Consider the following 14935-nt stretch of genomic DNA (forward strand, 5'->3'; position numbering starts at 1 on the left):
TCTGCTAACCCCAGGTCACTTACCTAGGCCACCTCTTGTCCAAAGTCGGGAGAAAGCTTACACCCGATCAAATTCAGACCATTCTAGAAACCCCTGTCCCCAAGACCCAGAAACAAGTCTGCTCCCTGGTAGGCCTCACCTCCTTCTGCCGACAGTGGTTGCCAAATTTCAGCCTCATTGTGAAACCACTACTTTCCCTGCTGGCTAAAGATGTCCCGTTCCCGCTCCCTTGGACCCCTGAATGCCAATCCTCCTTCAAAGAACTACGAGATGCCCTCTGCTCAGCCCCCATCCTAGGAACCCCCGATTACACAAAGCCCTTCTCCCTCTACACTCACGAAAGGGAGGGGTGCGCTTTGTCTGTCCTGACTCAGTCCATTGGCCCCAAGCAACACCCATGTGCTTACTTCTCTGCCACTCTTGACCCCGTAGCCAGAGCTTTGCCTGCCTGCCTTCGAGCTGTAGCTGCCGCTGCTATCTCTATCTGACAAAGTGAGGGGATCGTGCTCTCGAACTCCCTCACTGTGTTAGTACCCCATGCGGTCGACACCCTCCTGAACCAGACTAAGACGCAACATCTGACTAATGCACGACTGACTGGGTACGAACTGACTCTGCTTGCACCCCACATCACACTGAAAAGATGCACCACACTGAATCCAGCCACTCTGTTGCCCCTACCTGAAAACGACCCCAATGCGTCCCCTATCCATGACTGTGTGACCCTCACGGACGAACAGACTAGGAGTAGGGTTGACCTCCGAGATACTGCCTTCCCAGACCCTGACGGAGAGCTGTGGGTGGACGGCTCTTGCATCAAACTCCCCGACGGCACCACCTCAGCTGCTTATGCAGTTACCACAGCCCGAACTATAGTAGAGACAGCCCGCATCACATAACGATCTGCACAGGCAGCAGAACTGATTGCCCTCACACGAGCGTGTATCCTAGCAGCAGGAGCAACAGCAAATATTTACACCGACAGCCAGTACGCCTTCGGGGTGGTTCATCATTTCGGGCTCTTGTGGAAGGAGAGGGGATTCCTGACCTCACACGGCACCCCCATCCTACTAGTCTCCGCCCTCACTGAAGCAGTCTTCCTTCCCAAGCAACTTGCAGTAATCAAATGCCAGGCACACAAGAAGGTGACAGACCTCATTGGGCAGGGGAATGCACTGGCCGACATCACTGCCCGGACCACAGCAGAGAATAGGACGACAACATGCATGTATGTGACCAGGTCACAAACAGAAAAATGGACGGACGCTAGGGAAACTATTAGGGACATCCAGATGGCCAGCTCACCACACGAATTGACTGAATGGGCACGGTGGGATTGAAAGACGATGAAGGCTGCTGGCGGACAAAAGACACGAACAAATGGTTGCTACCCAATTCATACCTGATCCCCATACTGACTATGGCACACTCCCCTGCACACATAGGATCTGCCCCCATGGCCGAACTTGTCTCCAAGGTTTGGCACAATGACAAGATTACAGATTCAGCAAAACGACTGCCAACAATGTCTGATGTGCCTGCAACACAACCCTGGGAAAGGAACTGTAGTACCCCGGGGAGGCTTTGGGGTCCCCAACCATCCATTTGAAGTCCTACAGATGGACTACATCCAACTAGAAAGATGCCAAGGTCTGAAGTATGTACTTGTTGTCGTGTGCGCATTTAGCAAATGGGTGGAAGCCTACCCAACCCGCGACAACACTGCCATTGCCACTGCAAAGGTATTACTGAAAGAATTCTTCCCTCGCTACGGCCTTTGTCGAATTTTGTGGAGTGACAATGGCCCCCACTTCGTAGCCGAGGTTGTCCAACTCATCTTGAAGGGGTTGGGTGTAAAACAGAAATTCCACGCAGTCTTCCACCCCCAATCTGCTGGACTAGTTGAGCGACATAATGTCACGCTGAAGCTCAAACTAGCTAAGATAGTGGCTACCACAGGACTGAAATGGCCATACGCCCTCCCACTGGCATTGCTATCAATGCGTTCCATCCCCATCAAACATCATTTGACCCTTTACGAGGTCGTTGTCGGCCGACCTATGAGCATTTGGTCCGCACCAAAACCGACATCCATTCACGACGTCCCGGACGTCCTAATGTCCGACTATTTGTACAATCTGACTAAGACACTGTCTGTTATCCATCAACAGGTGCTGCAGGCCATCCCTGATGCTTCCAGGGGCCCTGGACACGACATACAACCCGGAGATTTCGGGTTGATACGAAACTTCCAGCGTGCACGGAGTCTGGAACCCCGGTGGACAGGCCCCTGGCAAGTCTTGATCACCACCCGAACAGCTCTTCGAGTGGAAGGGAAGAAAAATTGGCTGCATGCACACCACTGCAAGAAGATCTCCTCAACCCTGACGACGACCGAAGACGTGGCCACCCAAGAAGAGCTCCTGAACAAAGATTGACCATCCCTGAGCTGTTACCCTGATAAAGAGACACTTGAACTGGCAGAATTCTCCGATCCCACTGTGCCGTCCAGAGAAGGGTATAACCTGCGACGAAAGGAGGGAGCTTCGGCTAAGCAGACCACTGACTAAGTTACAATTCTCAGAGCGGTGGCCTAACCCTACTAAGGCAGCCAGGAGAGAAGCCAAACGAAGTTTGTGGTTCTGCCCGCTACCGAGCCCCTTAGGGATGATGGAAGCGCCGAATACGAAGATGATGGAAGCACCCGACACAAAGATGATGGAAGCAACCGGACATCCAAAGACCCACTACAGAAACCCAAAGACTGACAAAATACACAGCTCAAAGACTATTGCTCTCTTTATCGCCCTTCTCTTTTGCCTCCTCCTCATGACCACCCTCTGGATCGTGGAAGAGAGCGCACCAGTTCATAAGACATTTCTAACTATTGTACAGCCTACTACCATGAAAGAACACTACCTGGTCTCTCTTTCACCACAACTCCGAGAAAGACGTAAGGAGTTCTGGAACAACTCCTTCGTAAAGTTGCTGCACCAACACAACCTTGCCGCCAATGCCACAAATTGCTGGATCTGTGGGTTGTTACCACATGCCACTGGACATTCCATCCCCTTCATCCCTTCACCTTTCTCCATTCATGGTTCCTGCCTTGCTTGGCTGATCCTCCTGCAAGAGAGTTACAGGGACAATGCCACTTCCAGCAGAACTGTGGCACACTTTTATCATGGGGTCTGGCAGAACAAAACAGGAAGAACTGCTGCTCCCTTTTGCCCTCTGACATCCAACGCCTCTATTCATATGGACATCCCTGCCAAAGAACGGATTGAAATGCAGGTGTTCAACAACCCAGCCAGGCCCACTTTTTCCTACCTCCGGAAACGAACAGCTGCCACCCTGACTGTGGCCCTATCTGTCGTCAATGTCTCGGGTCTTGTATGCATTGAAGGCCTTGGGACACAGTTGGTAGGCCACAGTGCTTGTCGCATTACCAGAACTTTGGACTCAACTGATCCACCCTCCTTTGTCACCTCTCCGAACATGTACTTTGTTTGTGGTACGAAAGCCTACACCTGGCTCCCCAAAGGCTGGGGGGGGGGGTACCTGTTACATTGCCTTCATCCTTCCTCTGACCAATGTGGCTCCAGCAAACCATCACTGACAAAAGCGAGCAAGAGACATTGAGCAAGCCGACTCCACCGGAGCACAGTTCCTGGACGCAATGAAGGGACTTGTTCCACTCTGGGGTCCGATGGCGAACAGCCGTGCCATCCGACATTTGACCCAGGCAGTTGAAACAACAATGAACATTACAGCTGGCATCCTCACGTCACGAACAATACAGCCGAGCTTCAGGCGGTCCGCCTTGTGGCTCTTCAGAACCACCTTGTTCTAGATGTGGTTCTAGCGGATTGTGGAGGAGCATGCCGTATCATTGGGCCCAGCTGTTGCACCTACATACCGGACAATACACCCTCAGTTTATAAAGCCATTGAACACCTCCACATCTTTCCTCAGAAGTTCATCAGGAACAAGAAGAATGGTCGCTTGGGAGTTGGTTCTGGAGTACTGTAAAGAACTGGGGGTGGAGGTTGTTTATGATCATATTGATACCGATTGTCGTAATATGTGGATTCTGCCTGGGTGTTCAATGCTTGCCACCCCTGTGCTCACTCTTTGCAAACTGTATCTGCCCTAAGACTCTGGACTTTGAAGCTGAACGCATGAAAGCTTTGTATGAAGTGGAAATTCGAAATATAACGGGGATAGATATGGAATGACATGTTGGCTAGATATGTTGAAAAGGGAGGACTGTTAAAATCTAGTTTGCGACATCAACATTATCAGCGCCATCTTGTCCCTTTTCAGGCTCATATGTGCGCGTAAGTAGCAGCCATTTTGAATGCCATGGCCTCTATGACCACTGCCGATAGCCAGCGCGTCTTCCTCTCTCTCCCTCTGACCTCGCAAGCATCCCCCGCGCACTGACAGCCCCCGCTCCCACATGCTTGGGCCATAAACCTCCCCTTCAACACGACCCTGCCTCGGAGCCACATCCCGTACCCGGCTAACACCTCCCTCCACCCCTTTCATGATCACGCATCCTTTTGATGAACCGCCCTTCCTCTGTGTCCGATTATCCGGCTCGATCCCAGGCCACCACCTGGCCCTGCGGATGCAGTTTATTGTCCCCTACAGTAGGAAGCTGCCCTCTTCAAAGGATCTGCAACTGATCAAAGCCCCCACCCCATGAGATCCGATCAGCCGCACACATTCCGGGAACCAGCGGAATGTCCAGCTGCGCGACAGTCATCACCTACTGAGATCGGGGTGGGGACTTCTACTGTAAATGTATGTGGGAACGGGCTTGAAGCGGGGATTCCGAGGATGTCTTTCCGTACTTCAAAGTGTTGACAAAGATATGTTTCATGTAATAAAGCCATAAACCTGTGTATAAGAAGCCAGGCCTCAGAGATACGGTTAGAGCACCTCGAGAAGATACCCTGTTGTCTGATTTGATGTGTTCTGCTCCGTCGGAATAAACTCCTGTTTCCTGCCTTCCAGTCTCCAGCGCCTGCCTCTTTGTTTGATAATTTCGAGTGGTATGAGAGGCGGCTAATGCCGGGCAATACTTAAAGGTTATCGGTTGAAATCGGCCCTACCTTTCACACTTTCATGCACAGTAATGTGTGAAAGGGGCCCATATTTGCAAGGGCATGAAAAGTCAAGCACTGTGACTTTAGGTGGCCTAGTAATTATGGGCAAGCCTATTGTGCTGCAGTGCACCAAAAAAAGTGATGCACTGGCGGCGCAATGGGCTTTTAAATGAGGCCCATATTCTCTAGTGCACCTGGTGGGAAGGACTAACTGGATGTCTGCTAATAAGCTTTAATTAGGTAAATCAACTAGAGGTCACAGTACACGGAATTACATGAGATTAAGGTAACCATTGTAATTCAGTTAAAGGATTCTGGGCCACATGTACAAACATTTTTGACAGTTGCTAATGACCACTCAAACGCCTTTTGGCATGTACAAACCCTATTTTGCGAGTGGGTAACCTATTACAGACTCACAAAATAGGGTTTGCGGGTCAATATTAGGAAGGGGGATGTCAAGGGCACCCTACCTAGTAACAAGTCACAGTGGGATGTACAAATGTTTTGCAACCGGAATGCAGTTGCAAAACAATTGCCGCTTAATACCAACTTCATGTAGGTGGTAAGTGAGTCCAAATGGGAAGGGGTCTCTAGGGCACTCCTTCCCCTTTGTGAATGGTAGTGAAAATGTTTTTTTAAGAGTAGACTGCTTATTCCTAATAAAGGAAACAGAAATGGTTAATTTTTCTTTTGAAATACATCCCATTTATCTTTAATGAAAAAAAATGTGCTGCATTAAACAAAAAGTTGCTGTATTTAAAAACAAACACAGACATGGCAATCTTAAGTGGGGTGAAAAAGGCAGGGGTGAATCTGAAAGGGGCACAGCCAAGGAAATATAGGGGCCGATTATGATGGCGGACGGACCCGAGTCCGTCCGCCACCATAGAGTAGGAGGAACCGTCCGCAGGGGTTGCGGCGGTCCCTCCGTGCAAATTAGGATGTGACAGCCACCCTGGCGGTCACATCCTGTATTTTTATCATTGCGGAGGGTGCTGCTTGAAGCAGCACCCGCCGCAATCATAAAAATTGTAAGTTGTGCATTTGCATGCACAAAGCGGCAGGCACCTCGCAGTGCCTGCCGCTTTGTGCAGGCAAATGTAGCGGGGTACCATAGGTACCCCCCATGTGCACCCCCCACCCCCCCTTCACCCCTGGGGGCCCGCAACGGGCCCCCAAACACAAATCCGTATGCCTTTAAACGGCGGAAATGCCGCAGTGTAAAGGCATCTTTCCGCAGACATCCTAATATGGCTGGCGGTGTCTGATAGACACCGCCAGCCATGTTAAAGCTTTTCCGCCGCGGTCGGAAGGCGACCGCGGCGGAAAAGCTGCAGACTGAAAAACGATCCCCCAGCCATCCTAATCTGGCGGGGGGTCTTTTTCAGTCCGCAGCGGTTTTCCCGCATCCTCCAGGCCGGCGGTGGCTTCCGCCGGCCCGGAGGATGCGGGAAAACCGCAATCGTAATCAGGCCCATAATTAGGAACCTGTTGGAAGAGGCGTGGCCTGTATAATTAAGGCATGGCCTAAAATGTGAACTAGAATCCAGTTTGGGATACAGCATGCCACCTGGCGAGTGTTTAGAAGGCTCTACCTGTGTTTTCAAGTGTAGCGATTACGGTGCCCGGGGGTCGAGGGATAGTACTACTAACGAAATCCCGAAGATGGTATGCCTGTGGGGACGTTTGTAGAAGAGGTAGAGCGAACTACCTTGACCAGCATTCCAAGGGGCAAGCAGGAAGAGCCGTGAGACCTAAGGCATATTAGCCCCTCCCCTCCTCACGGACGGTGCTTGTCAATTTTGTTTGTTGAGTAGATCGGAGTGGCGGAAGGTGTTCCCCGCCGGATTCCAGCGAGAAGCAAGAAGATTTCCTGGGTTTGAAAAGCTGTGATGCAAACCAGCGTTGGAGCTTACAGCGCTCTTCGGATAAGTACTTGACAGACGAAAGCGGGCTCGCTTTCGTTTATTGTTTGATTGTTTTGATCGCCCCTAGCTAGTCAGTTTAGGGCACTCTTGGGACGTATCGCGTGTACATTACCTCGTATTGGGAAGCATTCTTCTTGAAGACGCGCTGCGCTATTATTTCCTTGTACGTTCTCTCCAGAGAGGGTTTCTGGGAGACGTAGTCTCAGAACTGTTTTGTTTTGTTTTTGATTCAACGGACAATCGCTACCACAAGAGACCGAGACATTATTTCCCTTGATGTTCCTAGTTTGTTCACTGTATTTAACTTGTGGCTGAACACTAAGAGCGGTTTGTGTCACTTAACAACCGTTACCTTCCATATCCTTTGTTGAATCCTGCATACCACAGTCCTGACTTCTTGACAGAACAAGTCATAGACCTTACAGGCTTGCTGTGGTGCCTTTTCTTTACGGCCTGGGTTTTGTGTGATTCTGGTGAGTGAAGCGCCTACCTGGTGATTCAGATACTGTTCGAGGCACATGAAGTGTAGTGTTGATTGTGTTTCTTACTCTTCCCTAATCAGGTGGGTCCTCTCCTGCTGTCCTACGCATCTTGGTGACCAGACTCCCGGGGGATCCCAAGGAATCATCGCTACCCATTTATTATTTTCTCCACTTCCCCTTTCCCGGCTAGGTACGTGGGCGCACAGTGTGCTTCGCTTCCACTGTGGGTTCCGTGTCTGGTGGGGGGAGGAGAGCTTAGCATCTGAAGTCGTTTCTGCCGGACACCCTGAGCTAAGGTTAGTGGCGTGTGTGAGCCTGCGCTGCTGCCAATCCATGACAGATTGACAAGCCCAAGTTGACACACCGGCCCGAACGATGAATGTTGAGGCAGTCTTGGCCTCCCTGGTGGAAGGCATGGCCGCCTTGCAACAGGAAGTAGCCACTTCCCGAGCTGAAAATCAAACCCTGTATAAAGAAGTGGGTACCTTAAGAAGGGAAGTCGCAGGACTAGTTCAGAAAGGAACAGGAGGGAGTCCTTATATTAAACCCGCTACATTACCTCCCCCTGGTGCAAAAAAGCCTATGGAAGTAGAAGGGGGTGGGTTTTCTGTCCCCCCCCAAATAGCCACCTCTAGTGCCTCCTCAGCTGAAGCCGCACATACTGTTCATGTGGTGCAGACCGTAGGTGTTCCTTTAGCTTCCCCTGAACGCTTTTATGGAGACCCCCGTAAGTTTGAAACATTCCTGAACCAATGTAGGTTACATTTTTTATGTAAACCCGGGGTATTTCAAGACGATTCTGCAAAGACAGCTTTTATGATGTCATACATGGGGGGTAATGCTGCTAGCTGAAACATCCCCTTGCTGGAGAAGAACGACCCAGTGCTGCACGATTTTTCTGCTTTTTGTGTTGAGTTGCGCAAACTTTTTGATCGCAAATCCCATATGCTGAGTTTGGATAGGGAACTTCTTACCATACGTCAAGGTTCTCAGGACTTGTTGTCATATATCACCTCATTTAACAGGTTGGTGGTAGAGACCGATTGGCCTCCAGCAAAACGCATCTCATTATTTTATCAAGGCCTTCGTGGAGAATTAAAGGACGTCCTTGCACAAGTGGTACAGTTACCAGACACCTGTGAGGAATTCATTGATTTGACAGTCCAGCTGGATCACAGACTCCTAGAGAGAAGAGGGGATAGATCACGGGGAGATAATCGCCCTTTCTACCCTCGCTTTAGGGGTCCTATTGAAGAACGTGCCAAACCCTCCGAAGGTCCTGAACCCATGCAAATCGGTGGTATCCGTGGACCGCTGACACAGGAAGAAAAGGAGAAAAGACGGCGTTTGAAGCAATGTCTCTATTGCGGAAAAGGGGGTCACTTCATTAAGGACTGTAGAGCCCGGAATACCGTGCCAGCCCGAAACCCCGTCCCCAGGATACAAGCCCTAGTACAGTCCGATCAACCGACGGAAAACTGAAGAACCCAAACCAGGAAGAGGTCTCTGTCTTGGGTTGTTTGCCGCAAATGATCTCCCCATGTCTTGCAAACACATTGCATCCTGCAGTGGTGCATATGAATCTCCAAATCATTCTTTGGGTCACCCCGCAGAAATCATTGAATATAGATGCCTTGGTAGATTCAGGAGCCACCGGAAACTACATCGATCAGGAATTTGCCATGAAGATCGGAATTGCCTGTGAGAAAAAGGAAAAACCGGAGTTGGTGAAAGCCGTGGATGGAACTGTTTTATCGTCGGGTCCAGTGGCCTACCACACCTGTCCCATGCTGATGCAAACCGGAAACAATCATCAGGAATACATCCAGTTTGATCTCATTGATGCTCCCCAGTTTCGGCTCATCCTAGGAATGCCCTGGTTAACCCTACATGATCCAAAGGTCTGTTGGGCAGCACGCACTATCACCTTGTCCTCCGAATATTGTCAGGAACATTGTACTCAGGTCTCTTCTGTTCCCTGCACTACCAATCTCTCGTCTGCTCTTTATCTGGCGGCTGCATGTCCTCCCGAGCGATATTGTTGTGCCACGATTCTTCCTTTGGAGTATCAGTCGTTCTCCCCTGTGTTTGACAAACAACAGGCTACCCATTTGCCGCTAACACAGGGTATATGTGAGAAGTTGGCCTGGTATATAATGCTCACTAATTCTAGTGATCACTTTGTACCATGCCAAGCAACCCTTATGATGATGGTTGTAATTCAACCTTGTAGACCAGTTATCCTAGTGGTAACGTGGACAAAGCAGTCTTAGGCTAAACTCTGAAAGGCATGTGAAGCCAGCTGTTATACCATACACAACCCCCTTGAATACCAAATGAAAGGGACACCACACAGATATATATTGAAAATATATATTGATTTATTAACTATAAAATCCCCTGGACTCTTTATGAGCACAGAAGCACAAGCGTTAAATCACAAGACAGTTTTAAAATATACAAAAGTTGCACAATATGGATGAGCCCTAGGGGCCACCTAAACCATATACTAAATAAGTGGTATAAGAGATACCAGGAGGAAAGTGAAGAGGCCTAGGGCCTTGGGAATCGCTGGAGCTATTCGAGACTGGAGTTAACTAAGTCGGGAAAGGCCCACGGGACTCGGGTGCAGTGTTCAAAGTGCACGCACTTCTCAATACAAAGTCTATGGTGCGTAAAAAGCACAAAGTTAGAAAGTTAGGAACCTTCCGAGTGACCTACCGAGCTGAAACTTAAAACACAGGCCCTTGGGATGTGTACCAGTGCAGGAGCACCGGCGGAGCTGAGTTACCTCACCCACAGGAAGCGGGTGCACAGGGTCGAAGATGTGTCGGGTTTCGTCACGCTGGTCGATGGTGCTTGGAGCATGAGATGCTGCAGGCGGCTCGATGAGAAGAGTTCCGGTGGATCCAAGGGTGGATCTGTAGATGTGAAGACCTGAAAGCAGAGGGGACAGTGTTCAAAGTCACTAGCCAGTGACTACCGTGGAACCAGATTGGAACCAGGCGATGTCGGGTGCAAACAGGCGTTGTCGGGTAGCTTCTTTCTGCAGCCACGTGGATACCCGGGGTCGAGGACGTCCAGGAGTCGGTCACGAGCTGTCCCACGCAGGCTTCTCGCTGTTGGCTGTGTCGGCACCTCGATCGGAGCAAACAGGCCTTGGCAAAGGCAAACCAGGCAGAAGTTGAAAGATGCTGTTCACTCGGACCAGCAAGGTCAGAGTGGGTGCTCCTTTTCACAGGAGCTGGGGTAGGTCTGGAGCAACCAGACCTGCTGTTTAAATCTTCGGGTTCGTCGCCAAGATGGCCGCTGACCACGTGGCTAGTGGCCGGGATGGCGCGTCGAGTGGCACAGTGCAAAAGGGCCCCACGCAGATCGTGGAGATGCTGGGGGGCTGATCTTCGGTGCAAGGGCTGCTCGGTGGTGGGGGTTCTCAATCCCCAAAGCACAACGTCGAGGATACCTCAGAAGCTGCGCAGTCAGCTTTTCGAGTGTCTTTCAAGAGGTCCGGTCCCACGTCACTCGGTGCCTCCACGGGTCCCTTCTTCGCAGGGACTGTGGATCGGGCTCTGAGAGGTCTGGGAGTCTGGTTCTTGTCGGGCTCTGGGCTCGGTCTCCAGCGGGAGGCGGCGGCAAAGCAGACGTCGAGTTGCTGGTTGGTACCTGTGTTCACAGGGTGGTCACTCCTTGGCCACAAGGGAGATTCTTCTTCAGTCTTCTGTGCAGCAGAATGTCGAAGTCCAGTCTTCTTCTTAGTTTTAAGTTGATTTCGGGATGATCTGCTGTGCAATGGCACTGCTCCCCCTCTTATTCCCAAACTGGGGGTGGATCACCTACTAGGTCCCTCCTCTGGGAGGAACCAGGAAGGGGGGCGGTTACACCCCCTTTCCTTTGTCCAGCTCCGCGCCAGGACTGGGGCTGGAAGGCCCCAGAACCGGTTTGGACTGGCCTATGCACGGGGACACCTTGTGTGCCCCGGGCATGTCTGATTCTTTTCAGCCCTGTCCTACCTAATACACAAAATCCTGTCTGGGGTGGTGCTCGCACCTCCCAAGGCAGGAAACCCTTTGTCCAGGCCACCATCTGCCGAGTTTCGGTCAGCAGCAGGAGGCCAGACTTGTGTCTGTGGTGGCAGCGTCCATTTTGTGGAGCTGAGGCTCTGTTTAACTTTAACCGGGGTTAAGGCTACACACATGTCGTGTCCCTCTAGAAGGGTGGAATGCTATCCCCGTCGCCAGAATTGGCGAGGGGATAGTATTCCAATTCGTATGACACCTTACTCGACATGTTTTGATAAAGCCAAACCAAAGATAGCATTTAACCGCGAGGATTATAATGCACTTAAGAGTATATGGTATGGCAATATCCCGGAACAGCTTAGGGAGTTGTTCCCGACAGCTGCAGACAGGCTCAGCTCATGCTAGAGCACCATCTCACATATTTCCAAGCACTCTGCCTCCAGGATTGATGAGGCCTTCCATAGGAGTGGCTGATAGGAACATATGTGTCCAGTTTAGGGTTAGGCACAGACATACTGTACCTAAGTAAGAGGTGGTTACACCGACTTACCCCAGCTGAGTGATCAGCCAGTTGTGTCAAATATGGAGGCCAGGCCAGGGGTGGCACAATACATGCTGCAGCCCCTGGTAGGCCTTGGTTACACCTATGCCCTGGGTACCTATGGTACACTGTTACAGGGGCCTATAAGGTGAACCAATTCCAATTGTTTTATGCACCTAAGGTACATGGAGTCCATTTTAAGGAGAGAGCAATCAGCCTGGGGCCCTGAATAGCAGGATCCCAGGCCAACTAAGTCAAAAACCAGCTAAACACCAGGCAAAAAGTTTGGGGGTAACCATAGTCAGATATCCACCTTCCTACATAACCCCCCCCCCCAAACGAAAGGAGATAAGGCTATCCTTGACCAGGTAAGCCTATATTGCCTAAGTGGCCATATAAGGAAGTACCAGCTCTGGCTTGGTAACCCCCTGTTTCATGGTCCACTAAGCAATCCCTCACCCTAAGGGTATCTGAGGGTCTCCACCATAGGGAATCTCTACCTGTGGTGTGTCTTTGCAAAGTCAAAGGCTGGTGTTGAGATGGAGTACTGAAGTGAGTTTCCTCTGTAGGGCTCAGCTTCCTCCAATCACTCTCCACCATGTGTGCCTTTCTTTCTCTGACTGAGTTGCACTGTGCTCTCAGGGTCAACCTCTGGCTACCTAAAGCTGGAGGCTGGGTCCCTCTGTTTGGCTTACTGAAGGGACAGTTCAGGTTTGGGCCCTTAGGGTCCCAGGTTTGGCTGTGCCCAACAATATCCATCTGGGGGAGGTCCCTAACTACTTTTAAGGGGGCTCCCTCAGGAGTTTTTAAAGTTTGCACCTCACTAGGGCTACTAGTTTCGGTGCCCCTAATCTGTGGATGGGGGTGCTTTATTTGACAGGGGGCCCTTTGGGTCTCACTGTCCTTCTTGTCCTCTGCAGCCCTGGGCTGAGTAAGGCAAGGTAGAGAGGGGCAGGTTACCTGCTCCAGACTGGGTCCCACCTGAGAAGGGTCCACTGCCATCAGAGGCTCTGTTAGGCCAGGCCTAACAACCTCTGGGACAGTTCCTTCATCAGGGGTAAGATCAGTTCCCTGAGGAGGCTGATCCTTTCCTAAAGTCTGGTGGGAGGGAGATTTCTCTTCCTCCTCAATGCTCTCTGTTTGGGTGGAGTGATCCATCATTTCAGGCTTCACTACCCATGTATCAGTTTGAGTTTGGGCTGTGGCCATCACAGCCCCACCAACCTTTTCAGGAGGAGACTCAGTTTGGGTATGGGCTGTTACTAGTACAGCCCTGCTACTCTTTCCAGGAGGGAAGTTATCTAAAGATGGGGCTGAGGTTTGCTCAGCCCTCCCAACCTTTTCAGGAAGGACATCTTGAATTGGGGCTGTAGCCATTACAGCCCCACTAACCTTTCCATGGAGATTTACCATCCTAGAATGGGTTTGCTGTTCAACCTCAGCCCAGGCTGAGATTTCCAAATCATTACCCAGTAGGCAATCTACAGGCAAGTTTGCTGACACTGCCACTCTCTTTGGGCCAGTGACACCTCCCCAGCTAAGATTGACTACTGCCATGGGATGATTGGTTTCTATGCCATCAATGTTTGTCACCTGATATCTGGCATCAGGTAAAAGTTGCCTTGAGGGGACTAGACATTCAGCCACCATGGTGATGCTAGCCCCTGTGTCTCTGAAGGCCTCAACTTTCAAGCCATTGATGAGGGGCTCCTGTCTATACTTGCTCAAAGTGTTTGGGCAAGCTGTGAAATTGGCAAACCCCATGCCAGTCTCATAGACAAGAGTATCTGAGTTAGGGGACCTGGATAGGCCAGAGTCCACCTGTCCTCCAAAAGTAAACCCACCCAAATTCTTGGGGGTGCTCCCACCACCTGGGGGACCACTGCTAACAGTGACAGGAGGTGTTGGAGCCTTACCTCGAGGTATATTCTCCTTATTGCCATTCTTGGGACAACAGCTATCTGTTTTGTAATGCCCCACCTGTTTACAGGTATGACAATAAGGCTTTTTCTGGGATGTAGAAGTGTCTTGGGACCCACCCCCATTCTTGGAGTTTTGGGGCCCTGGGGAAGTCTTTTCCTTACTTTTATCCCCACCCTTCTCTTGAGGCTTGGTAGTCTCTTTCTTTTGGTCACCACCCTGGTTCTTAGGCCTGATCCTGGTTCTGACCCATTTGTCTGCCCTCCTACCCAATTCTTGTGGGGAGGTCAGATCAGAGTCAACCAGGTGCTGATGTAGAAGCTGATTTTGACAATTACTTAAGATTTGCTCTCTCATAATTAAATTATACAATCCTGTATAGTCAGTAACCTTACTTCCCAGCAACCAGCCCTCCAGAGCCTTAGTGGCACACTCAACAAATTCAGACCAGTCCTGAGTCTGTGTCTTCTGGGTATCTCTGAACATTAACCTGTACTGTTCAGTGGTTAAGCCTAACCCATCAATCAGAGCACTCTTCAGGACCATGTAGTTTCTAGAATCCTCATCACTAACTGTGAGGAGTCTGTCTCTGCCTCTACCTTCAAAGGAGAGCCACAAGATTGCTGCCCACTGCTCCTGAGGGATCTGCTGTACCATGCAGGCTCTCTCAAGTGCAGTCATCCATTTGTGGATATCATCCCCAGCTTTGTAGGGGGGCACAATCTTACTCAGGTTTCTTGTATCAAAGGACCTGTCTTTATCCATCTGGATATTGCTGCCACCAGTGGATCCTAATCCACTCTCTCTAGGCTGTCTTGCTCTAGCAAGTTTCTCCTTGGCCAGGGCAACCTCTAACTCTTGCCTCTGGATCCTAAGCTCAGCCTCTCTCATCTTGGCCTCATGTTCCCTTCTCTGAGGGCTAGTCATC

Source organism: Lissotriton vulgaris, chromosome 9 (genome assembly GCF_964263255.1).
Source record: "Lissotriton vulgaris chromosome 9, aLisVul1.2, whole genome shotgun sequence".
NCBI lineage: Eukaryota > Metazoa > Chordata > Amphibia > Caudata > Salamandridae > Lissotriton > Lissotriton vulgaris.